At 37.5% G+C, this 13,859-nt stretch overlaps 1 protein-coding gene and 1 non-coding gene across 4 annotated transcripts in view; one reads left to right on the top strand and one right to left on the bottom strand.

Moving 5' to 3' along the window:
- Nucleotides 1-13,859, top strand: part of ST8SIA6 (ST8 alpha-N-acetyl-neuraminide alpha-2,8-sialyltransferase 6) — a 140,545-nt gene that overhangs the window by 119,467 nt on the left and 7,219 nt on the right. The window lies entirely within an intron of this gene.
- TRNAM-CAU (transfer RNA methionine (anticodon CAU)) lies at nucleotides 1,566-1,640 on the bottom strand. The gene has a single exon. It is a non-coding gene; the product is annotated as a tRNA-Met (tRNA).

The following is a 13,859-nucleotide window of genomic DNA, read 5'->3' as shown; positions in this document are numbered from 1 at the left end:
TCATTGGAGGCTAAATATCCCCTGTTTTCTTTTGTATGGAAATGTGAGCAATCAGAAATTGTTAAAGATTTGCCAAAGTTAATTATTAGCAAGGTTAACAGCAGGTATTCAGTGTGCCAGGCAAGCAGCACTGCAAGCCTGATACCATTTATTGAAAGCTTGAATTGCACCAATCACTGTGCCTAAAACTTTACATGTATTATGAATTCTTGCAAGATGGTAATGTAGCTCTCAGTCTGATTTTCACAGATAAGAAAATGACTCAAAGATCAAAGTGCCTTCAGCTGAAAATATCAAAAGCCCCATCAAACTGTCTTAACACATGTAGAATTCTTGAGCACCGATCTGGAAGTGCAGAGATAGCACAGTCTGAGAACTTTGGTTCTGGCTTCACTTCCCTGCTAGAGTCTTAGTCTGGCTTCCTTATCTCTGTGTTAACTTCATCTTAAGACTAATTTTGAACAAAAGCATCACATGTAGGCCTCATACATGTACATTTATACATCTGAACATGTCCAGAGAAGAGGAGAGAGTCTCTTCTTGACACTGTCCCAGAAGAAAGAGGAAGAACTTTCCCCAAAGTCCCAGCCAACCTCTCCTTGTTTCTTTTTGGCTTAGAATGGTCACATGTGCATACCTGAACCTACCATTGACAGAGGGAATAAAGGGAATTTGGAGTTAACCTTTATAATCAATCTTATTGCTGGGAAGTGTGGACTTCAAGGGGGACAAGCGTGTACCTGAGCAAATTCAGGGTTTTGTTGGGAAGGAGGAAAAAAGGGAGGATTTTGGATGGGCATCTTAACAGTATTTGCTACAGTTTTCCCTGTCTCACTCATCTCCCAAGTGACTGAACTTGCGTTTGAGCCCAAGTAGTTCTGACTCCAAATCCCGTAGTCTTTCTTTCAAGCGCTGAAGCTTGTTAGTATGCCGTCATGCTGATAACAGAGAAAAAACACTAACTTTTTTTTTTTGTAAAATAAGTTACTGGGCACTAAATGTATTCATTCCAGAAACAGTTCTTACACGAGTGGCACATTTTTCGTTTTCATTTCAGGCACCGATCCCTCTTCTGTATTAATCAAAATGTAATATGTAGGACCCCTCCACCCACCCCGCACTCTTATTTGTTTTACTTGTAAGACAATGACTTGATTCACTTCCATCAGATGTGTGAAATGAAATGTTCGCTCATGTGTGAAGTATGAGAAATCGCTATTAAGACTTTTTCCTTTTGAGTAGACTTTCTGTGCTTACTGATCTTTGGATAAAGAGAGTGATATTTTAACAACTTTGTCTAAAGAACTCAAACCTGATGGCTTCCCAGAACAATATTTACCCATTAGGTATTTACCCAAATTACTCTTCCAAGAATCATGGAATTCTTTGTATATTAGCAACCCCAGAGTAGTTCTAGGCATAGAGTCTAGTAATAAACATTTTTGAAGAGAAAGCTTCCTTTCATTTGCCATCTAAGGCTCATTGAAAGTTTATTCTTTTATTTTTTAAACTCATACATTTTTTTGGTTGGGTGGGGGTTAATTAGGTTTATTTTATTTATTTTTAGAAGAGGTACTGGAGATTGAACCCAGGACCTCATGCATATGAAGCATGTGCTCTACCATTTGAGCTATACCTTCCCCCCTGAAAGTTTATTCTTAATAATCATTATGTCTTGGTTCGCCCAGATGGTCCTAGTTTATCCCCCTTTATTCTCGTAAGTGTCCAATTTGATGGCAACATATGTGGTCACCTGGTTCTTGGAAGTTAAAATTTCATAAACAGGATTTGGTGGGGCTATAAACCATATAACTTAGTCAAAAGTTTGAAGTTTGGGTTTTGAAAACTTAGCGATACTCTACTTTTACCTCTCTGAGAGTCAGGAGAACAGTGGTACCTCGTCCTACTGGAGTGTGAAGTTGATGAGAATTTCTTGACTTTTAAATGCTTTTTGTCTCCATGGTGAATGGATTTTGTTTTCTGAATGTGAACCATTCTAGACAATGAAATAATTAGAAGGCTGTGTGATCAGTTCTGGTACTACCCCAGTCCAATCTAATACCAGCTTTCTATTGGGGTCTTTGAATATATTTAATCTCCTCCTTTTCCTGTGCTAAGAAATCTGGATAGAAGTCCCTGTCCCATGAATACTGTCATAGATTAATATGTTCAGTGTTTTAAAGGCAGAGCAACCTATCATTTTAACTTTTAGCATATTTAACTATTGCCAGTCTGGCAGAATATTTCTAGGTAGAATTAAAGGTAGACACTGAAATGCTAGAGTAATTATAGCTCTCATAAGGATAAGAAAAGTTATCCATTATATGAAAAAGAGCACTGATCTTTAATATAATGCTGGCATCAGCTTACTCAAGAGAAGGTATTGAAAGTTATTTTCTCTATTGGTAAAATATTTCTTCCACCACCTTGGCATAGTGATAACAGTAAATGGCTTCATTGTCTATAAATGCTGAAAGCAATTATTAACATTTCAACTGTATCTAGGAAAACTTAAGGAAACATTGCTTCCTGTTTTTGTCTGTATTTTCTGGGATTTTTTTTTTTTTTTTTTTTTTTTAGAAACTGCTAAAAATTGCATGGTTTCAAAGTAATTTTTCATGCCTGATAAATTTCCAATCCATTCAGTTTCACTTAATAAATATCTCTGGACCTATATAATTGTTTTATAATTAAACAGGCCACTTCAATAATAGATTGCTTTATAATGTTTGTAATTTAAAAAATTGAATATTTTTGAGCATTGATGATGATTTAATAAAGCATCAGCATATTTTATTATCATCGTGGATCGCATAGGGACTCAGCTGCTTGTAACTGGCCAAAACCAAAATTCATGATCAAGCATATGTAGCAAATAACTTTTAAGATTTGTGTTATTCCTACCTTTTTTGAGTTACTGATTATTTCATTGAATTCTTTGAGGGTGTCACCAGTATTATTCTCATTTTATAGATGAGAACATTGAGATTTCAGAACAAGAAGTAACTTGAACTGGATTATATAACTAATACACAGAAGATTACAGAAAACTACTTCTTTTTAAAACTTTTTATTTTGAAATACTTCAATTTACTTACAGAAAATTAGAAGAAATAGCATGATAAGTACCCCATATAACCCTTCACGTGGACTCAACTATTGATTTAAGGGCAAAGTGAAGATATCATGATTCTTTGCCCTAAGTCAGCACGTATTTTCTAAGAACAAGCACAACGTAAGTAGTAATGGGTTTCAGGAAATAAATTTCCTTCTTAACCAATATCCTAGATTGTTTCCCCAATCTCAATGAACAAGACTGTTATTGACATATCCAGCCATTGAGTCAGTGCACTGATTTTGTCTTTGAGAACAAGGTTTCCTAGTTTTTGCTGCACTTTGGCATCTTCGTAGTCAACCAGTGAGCACTATTTTGAGCTGTCAGTAAGTGCAATCTAAAACCTGTTCACAAAATTTGTATTATTAGAATTCACTTTGAGCTGCTTTTTAACAGCTTATATGGTCTCTGGATGTACACTTGGGAACTGGGTAAGAGATGGGAGTCCATGGGTTTCCTCTCCCACAATGTTATTCAGTAAAGTTAACTGCAGTGAATCAAAACTGAATCCTTGAGTCTTCAAAAGTCTCTGACTTCTGTACCCGAAGAAAATATTAAGGGAGCTCATTTTTGCCACTGGTTGACTGGAAGGATTTATGGTTCCCCCAGTGCGACTCCCCTTTCAACAGAACAGTGATTGTGCTTTAACTGTTTCCTTGAGCAGGGAACTCTGAGAAATGTATTCCGGGATATTTCCCTTTCCTCTCCATAACGTATGTTGGCACCAGTGTGAATTGTGACCTTCATGACTTCGTAAAATGTCCTGCGTCAAGCCACAAACTTACTGGAATTTTGTGATCTCAACATTGGCACCACTGCAGGGCAAAACACATCCCCAGCTCCCCACATAATTCATCCCAAGTGACAAATCTGACTTTTAATCCAAGCTCCTCAGTACATATGCAGTAAAAGTGTCTGTTTAATATCAGACACGTAGAGGTATGGCTTGTTAATCTCAGAGACATATGGGGCTGCCAAGCACCTTTGTTTAATCATGAATAGCAAGAAACAGCATTTCTGACACTACCCATAACATCAGTCCTTCCTCAGACACTTCATGTAAGGTAGATTCCTGCGTAGACAGTGTATTTTTCATATATCTAATGTCTCAAAGCTTAAAGCTGTCATATTCTGTTTCCAGTGTTTCTACCCTGTATCAGATTCACTGAATTTGTGAAACTCCTTTCCCCTGCTTAGCAATCTGCCATTTCAGAAGAGATCTCAGGGATGTGCTGTCCTGACCTCTGAAGTTCTTAACTTTATTCCAAAAAAATTAGGAAGGCAGGGTAGAGTATTTTGTCCCAGGCAAGAACAAACAAACCCCACACAAGGGACATTTCAGAAGCAAGATTGCACTTGGAATAATTTTAGATACAGCTCATTATTTCCTCAAGTTGCCTTCAAAACTTTTAGAAATAGTTGGCTCTAAACTGTAAATGAATACCTTTTCTTCAACACTAAATAATCTGAGAGCTAAAATTAGTCCAAACTTGAGGAAACGAAGACCTCTAACTATAATAAGAGAACATATTGGGGTTTTTTTTTTACTGTTAAGTTTGTCTTAATGTGAGATATACAATAACTGGTTTTTTTTTTTTTTTTTTTTTTTTTTTTTTTTTTTGCCAAATAGCCATACATAGTCCAACTCCTGGGATTTCATGATAAGGGCATTTGTTTAGAAAGCTGTCTTTCATGGTCAAGTAACATTTTCCTCAATTCCCTTTCAGCTGACTTCTGAAATGTGTTGAGGTTTTGGGTTTCAAATGTGATGGATAGAAAACCAGTTTTTAAATACACCATTGTTCTATGTAAATACTAAACTAACATCCTTTTCATTAATTTGCAAAAAAAAACCTAATAGAATATCTGTTACGGTCTTTTTTTAGGGATACAAATATGGGATGGTTCTTTAAAAATTCCGATTGTAGAGGGAGGACTGGCTGGTTAAAGAATGACAGTATAATGCAGTGAAATGCCCAGAGAGCTCTAGGAACACGGAAGAGGTGCCCTAGCTTTTCCAGTTGCTGGTCAGTAGATGAAGGTTGTCCCACTCACTTAAAGGCACGTGTCCAGGAATGGGCAGTGGGTATAGACTCTTGCCAACCTTAATTGTATTATTTTAATACTTATTAGCAGCACAGCCATTGTCTTTTCAAAATGAATTGATTTCAATCCTACCCCTCAAAGACAGCGTCTGGTTTAGGGTTTACTTTCTTAAGAATTTGTTTTCTCCTCTCCCTGTATGACCCTCAGTTTCCTCATCTCTAACGTGAGAATAATAGAAGTCAGGATCACCACATGTGGCTTTGGAAGCTGTGCACTGCACAACTCCAAGAGGCAGCATGTACATGGACCATTATATGAGTGGCACCCCCTGGAGTTGTGCAGCTGTAGTAAATGGTACTTACCCACAGGGTTGTGGGGAAGATTTTTTTTTTTAGCAAGATGGAATCCAACTTTTGTTTTGGATGTACAGTTGATTTACAATAGTAGTTTCAGGTGTATAGCATAGTGATTCAGTATTTTTACAGATTATACTCTGTTAAAATTTATCACAAGATAATGGCTACAATTGTGCTGCACAATATATCCTTCTTGCTTATTGATTTTAATCATAGCAGTTTGTATCACTTTATCCCATACCCCTATCTTGCCTCTCTCCCTTTCCCTCCCCCTACTGATAACCGCTAGTTTGTTTTCTGTATCTGTGGGTCTGTTTCTGTTTTATTGAAAAAATACTCATTTGTTTTATTTTTTAGATTTCACATATAAGTGATATCATATAGTCTTTGTCTTTTTCTATCTGCCTTATTTAACTAGGCATAATATTCTCTGGGTCCATCCATGTTGCTGCAAATGGCAGAATTTCATTCATTTTTAATCGCTAAGTAATATTCCATTGTGTGTGTGTTTGTGTGTGTGTGTATGCCACATCTTCCTTATCCATTCATCTGTTGATGGACACTTGAGTTGCTTCCATATCTTGGATATTGTAAATAATGCTGCTGTGAACATTGAGTGCATGTATCTTTTTGAATTAGTGTTTAGATTTTTTTCCACCCAGGAGTGGAATTGCTGGATCATATGATAGTTCTGTTTTCAGTGTTTTTGAGGAACTTCCATACTGCTTTTTATAGTGGCTGCCCTAATTTACACTCCCACCAACAGGGTACAGAGGTTCCCTTTTCTCCACATCCTTGTCAGCATTTGTTCTTTGTGGTCTTTCTGATGATGGCCATTCTAACACGTGTGAGGTGGTGTCTCACTGTGGTTTTGATTTGCATTTCTCTAGTGATGTTGAGGATCCTCTCATGTGTCCATTAGCCATCTGTACATCCTCTTTGGGAAAATGTCTGTTCAGGTCTTCTGCTCATTTTTTTGTTTGGATTATTATTTTTTTTTAATATTGAGTCGTATAAACTGTTTATATAGGTGGATATTAACCCTTGTCAGTCATAGCATTGGCAAATATTTTCTCCCATTCTATAGGTTGTCTTTTCATTTTGTTGATGGTTTCCTTTGCTGTGCAAAACTTAAATTTAACTAGATCCCATTTGTTTATTTTTGCTTTTACTTATTTTGGCCTTAGGAGACAGATCCAAAAATATTGCTGTGATTAATGACAAAGATGAAATGATCTATGTTAAGTGGTGAGCACAGTGGTAAGAACATAAGGACTCAATACATGCAGCCATTGCTGCTTTATTTCTATAATAATTATTATTAATATTTCACATACATTCTTTTTATAGCCTTTAAAAACATGAAACAAAGATGTGTCAATGAAGAAATCCTAAAAGCTATGATATATAAACTTAAGTTCTAATGAGATAAAGCCAATATTATGTATTTAAAGGGACATCTGGGATTATATTTACATTAGAGTTAATCACGACAACATTGTAAGATGTCTCATACTTTTTTGTGGTTTATAAATGATTGCCTTCTATTTTTTATTTCCAAGTGGAGGAATTTTAGTAGGTACCCTCAGCTTCTCCTGCATAATTTTTCTTACAGTGTAACCAACTATAATAGCAGCTTCTCATAGGTCTTAGAAATCTATACTTGTGTTATTTTTTTAAATAAATGAATAGTAACTGACCTCAAAGACATTAGAAAAAAAGATATATTAGGCTGAGTTTTTAACATATGAATATGTGTAAGAGACAAAATTAATTGCTGCTTGCTTTTAAAATATAAATCTAATATTGTTAAACTATTTCAGTAAATGTAGTTTGTGCTTAAATCCTTGAAGAGCTATGAAGATGCATTTGTTTCAGTATAGATCATTTCCTTATAACTCCCTACCTATTATTGTTACTTTAGAATTTGTTTCATAATAATAAAGATGTGCTAAACATACTTTGTGCTTTCATTGATGTAGTCTAAAACAGCATGTCTGTGTAATGAATTTTGCCAGGTATTTAATTTCATGGACTATTGCTAAGTAGAAAATACATACTTTCTTGCCATTTACCTTTCACGAGGTTTCTGACATGGAGCACATTCACTTTCATCAGAAAATTACAACAAAAAATTAAATGAATTGGGAACATTAAATACTGATTTTGGATAAGGATAGCAAGTATAACCAACAAAACTCACAATGTATAATGGTTCAAATAATATTGAAGTTTATTTCTAATTTTTGTGAAGTCAAGAGCAGGTGTTCCTGATTGGTAGGAAACTCACCTCCAAGACAGTTATTCTAAGACTTTGACTCTGCATTTTGTGTTCTGCTGTCTTCAACACATGATTTCTAAATGTGTCCATCCACGTATATTCAGCTAAAAGGGAACAGACATGGAGGAGTACAGATCAGAGTATTTTTTATGGCCCAGATGTAAATATGGTGCCTAACACTTCTTCACATGTCATCAACATGGTAACCTGGCCATACCTAACTGCACAGGGGGGAGAGAAATGTCACGAATGTGTCAAGGAGAGAAGGAGGTTTGGGTGAGCAGTTGGAAGTCTCTAAAAATCAGACATCATTTTGGCACACTTTTCCTCCATAAGAGAACAACCTCAAATATATTCATATATACACACACACACACACACACACACACTCATGTAAATATGTATGTATGTACCTATATATCTATATCTATATATGTGTGTGTTAATGGGTTATTGAGGAATTCCTCTTTGGGATGTGTTGCTTTTGAAGTCCATTTACTACTTGTGTTAATTGAGGAGATGAAGGAGTATCTTAAGTAATGAACAGTCAAGGGCATTCTTTTATTCTGGGCCCAGAATTTCTCTGGCACTGTGGTTCCTTCAGAAACTTTAGAAGCCTCTGATGTTTGTACTTCTGATCAGTTCTTTGTGTTAGGAACCAAACCCTAGTTCTTTCCTGGATACAATCATCAAGACGAATTTCATTTTGCTTCCTCTCTTGCCTCTTTCTCTCCACCTTTTCTGGCTTACCTTGAGGCCATGAGAAGCAGACACGACAGGCTGGAAGGCGGGAAAGGCTTGTTTGGCAGAACCAAACATTTGGCAAAGCTGACCCTGCAGGAACTTGGAAAGCAGACCAAGTACTGCTGCAACTCTAGCTCTCAGGCAAGAATTTGGAAAGCAGAATATTAGGAGTGTTAGTTGTTACCACTTACATCTAGCAAAGTATTTGAGAGGCTCTCAGGCAAGAATTGGCTGGTTGGAGACACAGATGGAAGGGAATAGAACGAGATCAGAAACCTGGTGACTTGAAAGATGGGGAAGCCCCTGCTTTTGAAGCCCCTGTGCAGTAGGTGATCAGATGGAGACTTTTTTTGAAAATTGCTGCTGGCCAAACATCATGATTTTAAAATACTGACTGCTGCTGCTGACTACTTAGTTTTAGTTGAAACTTTTCACATTCATAAATGTAACTTTTGTAATTCCAGTTAGTGATTGTATAAAATGGAATAAGCATATAATGAAATCTAATGTCATATTCATTAGATGATGTTCACCTGCCCTTATAACAGTAATCTGAATTCACTAAGTGATGAAAGTGTATTATCTTCATACACACACACACACACACACACACTCACACACAAATGAGATCCCTGTGGCCCATTAGCAGTGCCATTGAGAAAGACAAATTCTGGGTTACTAAGAAAGTATGTTACTAGCATCAATTATAATTATGTTTTCTACCAATTTACTATGGTTTCCCTCTATTAACATACTTTAAAATCTCTCTCCAATATTTGTCTTTTCTTGCAAATGTATTCCCATTTTGCTCAAGGAAGAGTGACATAATCACAGTAGCCATCATTTATTGAATGTAACTGAGCTGGCATTTTACTTACATAGTTTAATGTTCACCATTACCCTTATACATAGCCACTATTTCTATAGTGGGCATGGTTACTTTCATTTTTATTGGCAGGAAATTCATTTTAAATCTAAAACAAAAAAGGGAAATTTACTGCAATTTACAATCTCACTCGAGCAATGTGGCCTCACATGTGAGTTAAGCCAAGAACTTGAAAGCTGTCACATGACAAGACAGTCACTTCTTTAGTCCTTAATCCCTGGTTCTGAACCACATAGACTTTTATTTCCCTCTCTGACTCCTAGTGTCTTTTGCCTTTGCTGTCTTTTCCTGCTTCTCCTTGTGTGGGCTACCCTACCGACCTCTGGTTCCAGCTGCCAGCAGAGGCCTGTTGACTGCTACTCCATCTAAATAATACACAGAGAGGAAATCGATGGTCCTGGGTCAAGTATCCACTCCAGGCATTAGCCCCCAAAATGGCCTCTGATGCCCCAGGTTGAGGAGGGGCATAGAAGGGGCCCAGGGGGCTGGTCTCTGAAAAAGAGTGTGTTACAGGCCAAGCAGACACTGTAAAAATGTGCACTACAACCACCATTCTGAAAATAAGGAAACAGAGACACTGGGAAGGTAAATCATTTAGCCAAAACTGCAAGTAAGAGGAGAAACCAGTGGGATTTCAACTCAGGTCCCTGTGACTCCAAAACTCACATTGTTATATTTTGCTACTCAGCCTGCTGTGTAGAGTATGAATCAGCAGTTCTTTGAACCACTGCCTTCTGCTTTCACTGTGTCTGTTCAGGTGTGGTAGATCTTAAATGAACAGATAGCCCATTGTGGTCATAGCAATTATTGTTAGAGATCTTAATTTTTCAGTGAACTGGTGTTCTCCTTCAGGATTTATCTGACACTAGTATGTGCTGAAAAAAATAGGTAAAACTTATGAGTCTTTCTGTTAATTTATTTTCCCATGAAATCCAGTTTGTTTCCCAGAAATTAAATGCAAAAAATGTTTAATTCATCAATAGGCAGAAATATGAGACCCCTTGAGTGGGTTATATGGTTCCCCATGTGAAGACGCTTTAATTCTGGAGGCTGGTTGTTGGTTATTGTTGGAGCTTTGTAATTCTTTATAAACAAAATGAAGGACTACACTTTGAACCATCTGGTTTCCTAGTTATGATACTTCTGTTTTACAAGAGGAAGGCAAGGTGAACAGAGGGTGAAATGTTTGCTGTCATCAGGAAACAAAGATCTTATGATTCCAGGAAAACCAGGGTAATAGGGGAGCACCAAGTGAAAGTGTGTTTAAAAGTGGTTCCAGTTTTAATCTAATGAGGAGGAGGGAAGTGATTCTGTTCCTTGGTACTTGAACCTGTCTAAATGGAAACAGGCTGTCCCATAAAGTCAGCACCAGTTCATACATACAATGACTTTTGATCTGAATTTACTATCCTGTAGGGCCCTCCATGGACTGCGTCACCATCTCCAGAGCTCATTTCAATCAGACTCAAGAATGAGAGGTGAAATGATAATGTTTCAAGTCTTGTGGGTCTTCAGCTCAATCTTGCCATCAAGAGATTTTCCTCAATATGTTATTTGACTTCGTTCACTAAGTGCAAAACAAATATTTGAGGGATGAAGGAAGGGAGCACAGTCTTCTTTTCTTAAAGGATTATTATTTCTTAGCTGAGAATGGCCATCAAGGGACAGAAGTTTCATAAATCACCACTGTCTCCTAAGAACTTGCACTGTGGTTCAGTCAGATTCGCTACTCTCCTGAGATGAAGGATTAGCGGGATTGCAGGGGTTGAAATGGCAATTTGATGTAAGCTTCTATTTTCTGCAGTTTAATAGGGGTGAGAGTTGGCACTCTGTGGAATGCCTGGTCAAATGCAGAAGGCTGACAGCCATGTGGAAATGGGTCTGCTCGAATAACAGAAGAGGCTTCTTCCTTGTACACAGAATGCTACTAACAAGCTATAAACCCTGGATAGTCAAACAGTTGGCACCACTATTTCTTAGATCCTCGTATTAGGACTCACTAAGAATTAAACCAAGCTCTCTAGACTGCTAACTAGTGATTTGGGATAGCAGAAATCTCCAGCTTCTGATTTCCTAAGGTTTCTGAAGATGTTTTAGTTTGCTTTGGGCTCAGAATTCCTGTTTGGTTCACAGGAAAATGGAATTCTCACCTCTGTGAGGTGGGAACAGTTTTATATCCTCCGATATATGTGCAAGAGAGGAGATATTTCCTTTCCACTTGCTCAGGCTTTTGCTTATCAAGCCCCCAGGATTGATAAATTTCAGCTCATAGATCTGTATTGTAGACAGTTAAGAACATTCTAGCCTAGATCCCTTTTATGAGATGGGTCTTCTGTGTTGTAAACGATTTAGTGGGAACTAAAACATATTTACGGATTCATAATTGCATGTGATGCCAGCGACGGGGTTGGGAAATGAAAGAAGTGTTTCTTTTCAAATAAAATCACACTCAATGGAATGTTAGCTTCTTCCTTCCTTTCTCAGGCTAGATGTTAATCCTGCGGTGCTCCTGTCATTCTGAAATTCAAAGGAAATCTTTCCATGCATATACATATACTTGAATGTAGGTAAGCTACCTTGCGTGTTTTTAACTGATGCTGAATGTTACTGGCAAATCAGTAATAGTAAGTGAGATGAGGAGCCATTGGACCAGAATAAGTAATATTGACACCAGACTGTAAAAAAGAATTACGGCTTCTTACCCTTCAGTTCTTTCCATGAAGCCTTCAGGGTGGCAGCTCTTAGGAGTTAAAAGAAGAACTTTTACATTTTGACTTAAAAAGGAAAAATTAACTATAGACCCCAACAATAGTGACCTAATATTTCTTAAAGGATCATAGAGAGGACAAATCGTTTGACTTGCCCCAGTGTGTGTGGCACCAGTCTGCTCTTGCAGACCAGATGGTGCAACTACCATGTGAGTACAAGCATGCCTTGTTTAATTGTGCTTGTATTAGTTTCACGGATAATGCATTTTCTACAAAGTGAAGGTTTATGGCAATCCTGCATCGAGCAAGTCTGCGCCATTTTTCCAACAGCATGTGCTCACTTTGAGTCTCTGTGTCACATTTGGGTAATTCTCTTTTCCATTATGATCCTTTGCAATGGTGATCTGGGATCAGTGATCGTTGATGTTCTTGTTGCAGAAAGATTATGACTCCCTGAAGTCTCAGATGATGGTTAGTGATTTTTAGCAATACAATAGTTTTAAAGTATGTACACTGTTTTGTTTTGTTTGTTTTTGGTACAATGCTACACTAGAGTGTAAACAATATTTTTATATGCACTGGGAAACCAAAAAGCTCCTGTTACTCACTTTCTTGTGATAATTTGCTTTATCAAGTGGTCTGGAACCAAACCCACAATATCTCCGAGGTCTGCCTGTACAAGGAAAAGTTGAATGTGGTTTATTCAAACTAGAAATATTTATTGAGTGCCTTTTGTAGTCTGTGTCAACTATATATCTAACTTGAATGCTTAACAAGTTCATAGTAAAATGTTGATAAATGTCTAAAATTAATGTACATGCGTAGTGTCAGATGGAATTTGGGGCTGAGTGGATTGGGAAACGTGGTATAAACTCTAGCTTAACCTCACACCACTGTCAAAGAAGGAAAAGGATTTAGGAGGCAGGTCAACTCCCTAGTAAATAAGAGCATGCAGTCAGGATGGTAAACTGTGTCCTCAAAAGGTGCTGAAGGCAATGGAGAAATCATAGTCACCGAGGAAAACCTGACTTCACACCATAAGGCATTACGTATCAGAGAAGTGATTATTCCTGCAGAAAGAAATTACTGGCAGTTTGTTTTGTGTTATAGTCTCTGGGTCCCTCCAGGCATATCACAGCTTTGCACATTACCACGAGTAAATCAGATATGGAGCTTATGCCCAAGTCCCTAACAAGCTAGATGGGGAAGTACGATATATAATAAATGATTCTAATAATGATGGAAAGGAAGATAAGTCTCATGAGCTATAAAGTGTGACAGTCATAGTGCGCTGCCCAGATCTTCCTTCTGCAAGGCATCTGTTGCGGAGAGGGTAGTTAACAGGACCCACTGCTGGGCTTCTATCCCGTCTTCCTTCCTCCTCCCTCCATCCCCTCCTATCACACACTAGGTACCAGACTCGAATCTTGGTCTGAAGCCTCCTGTCCTCACCTCTTTGCCTTTCAAAGGAGAGTCTCCTAGTAAAGCTCTTGCATGTCTTTTTTTTTTTTTTTTTTTAATTGAAGTACAGTCAGTTTACAATGTTGTGTCAGTTTCTGTTGCACAGTCATACATGAACAGCTCTTGCATTTCCAATTCTATCTTGACATCTCTTTTCTGGAAGCCTGAACTGACATTTAAAGCTGAATTACTTTGAGATTCAGAAAAGAGGTTTGTTCCTTCAAGTGTAAGGATTAGGAAAGACTACAGAGATACGAACCCT

The sequence above is a fragment of the Camelus bactrianus genome, chromosome 35, assembly GCF_048773025.1.
Source record: "Camelus bactrianus isolate YW-2024 breed Bactrian camel chromosome 35, ASM4877302v1, whole genome shotgun sequence".
NCBI classification, from domain to species: Eukaryota; Metazoa; Chordata; class Mammalia; order Artiodactyla; family Camelidae; genus Camelus; species Camelus bactrianus.
This window is presented reverse-complemented; position numbering and strand designations above follow the sequence as displayed.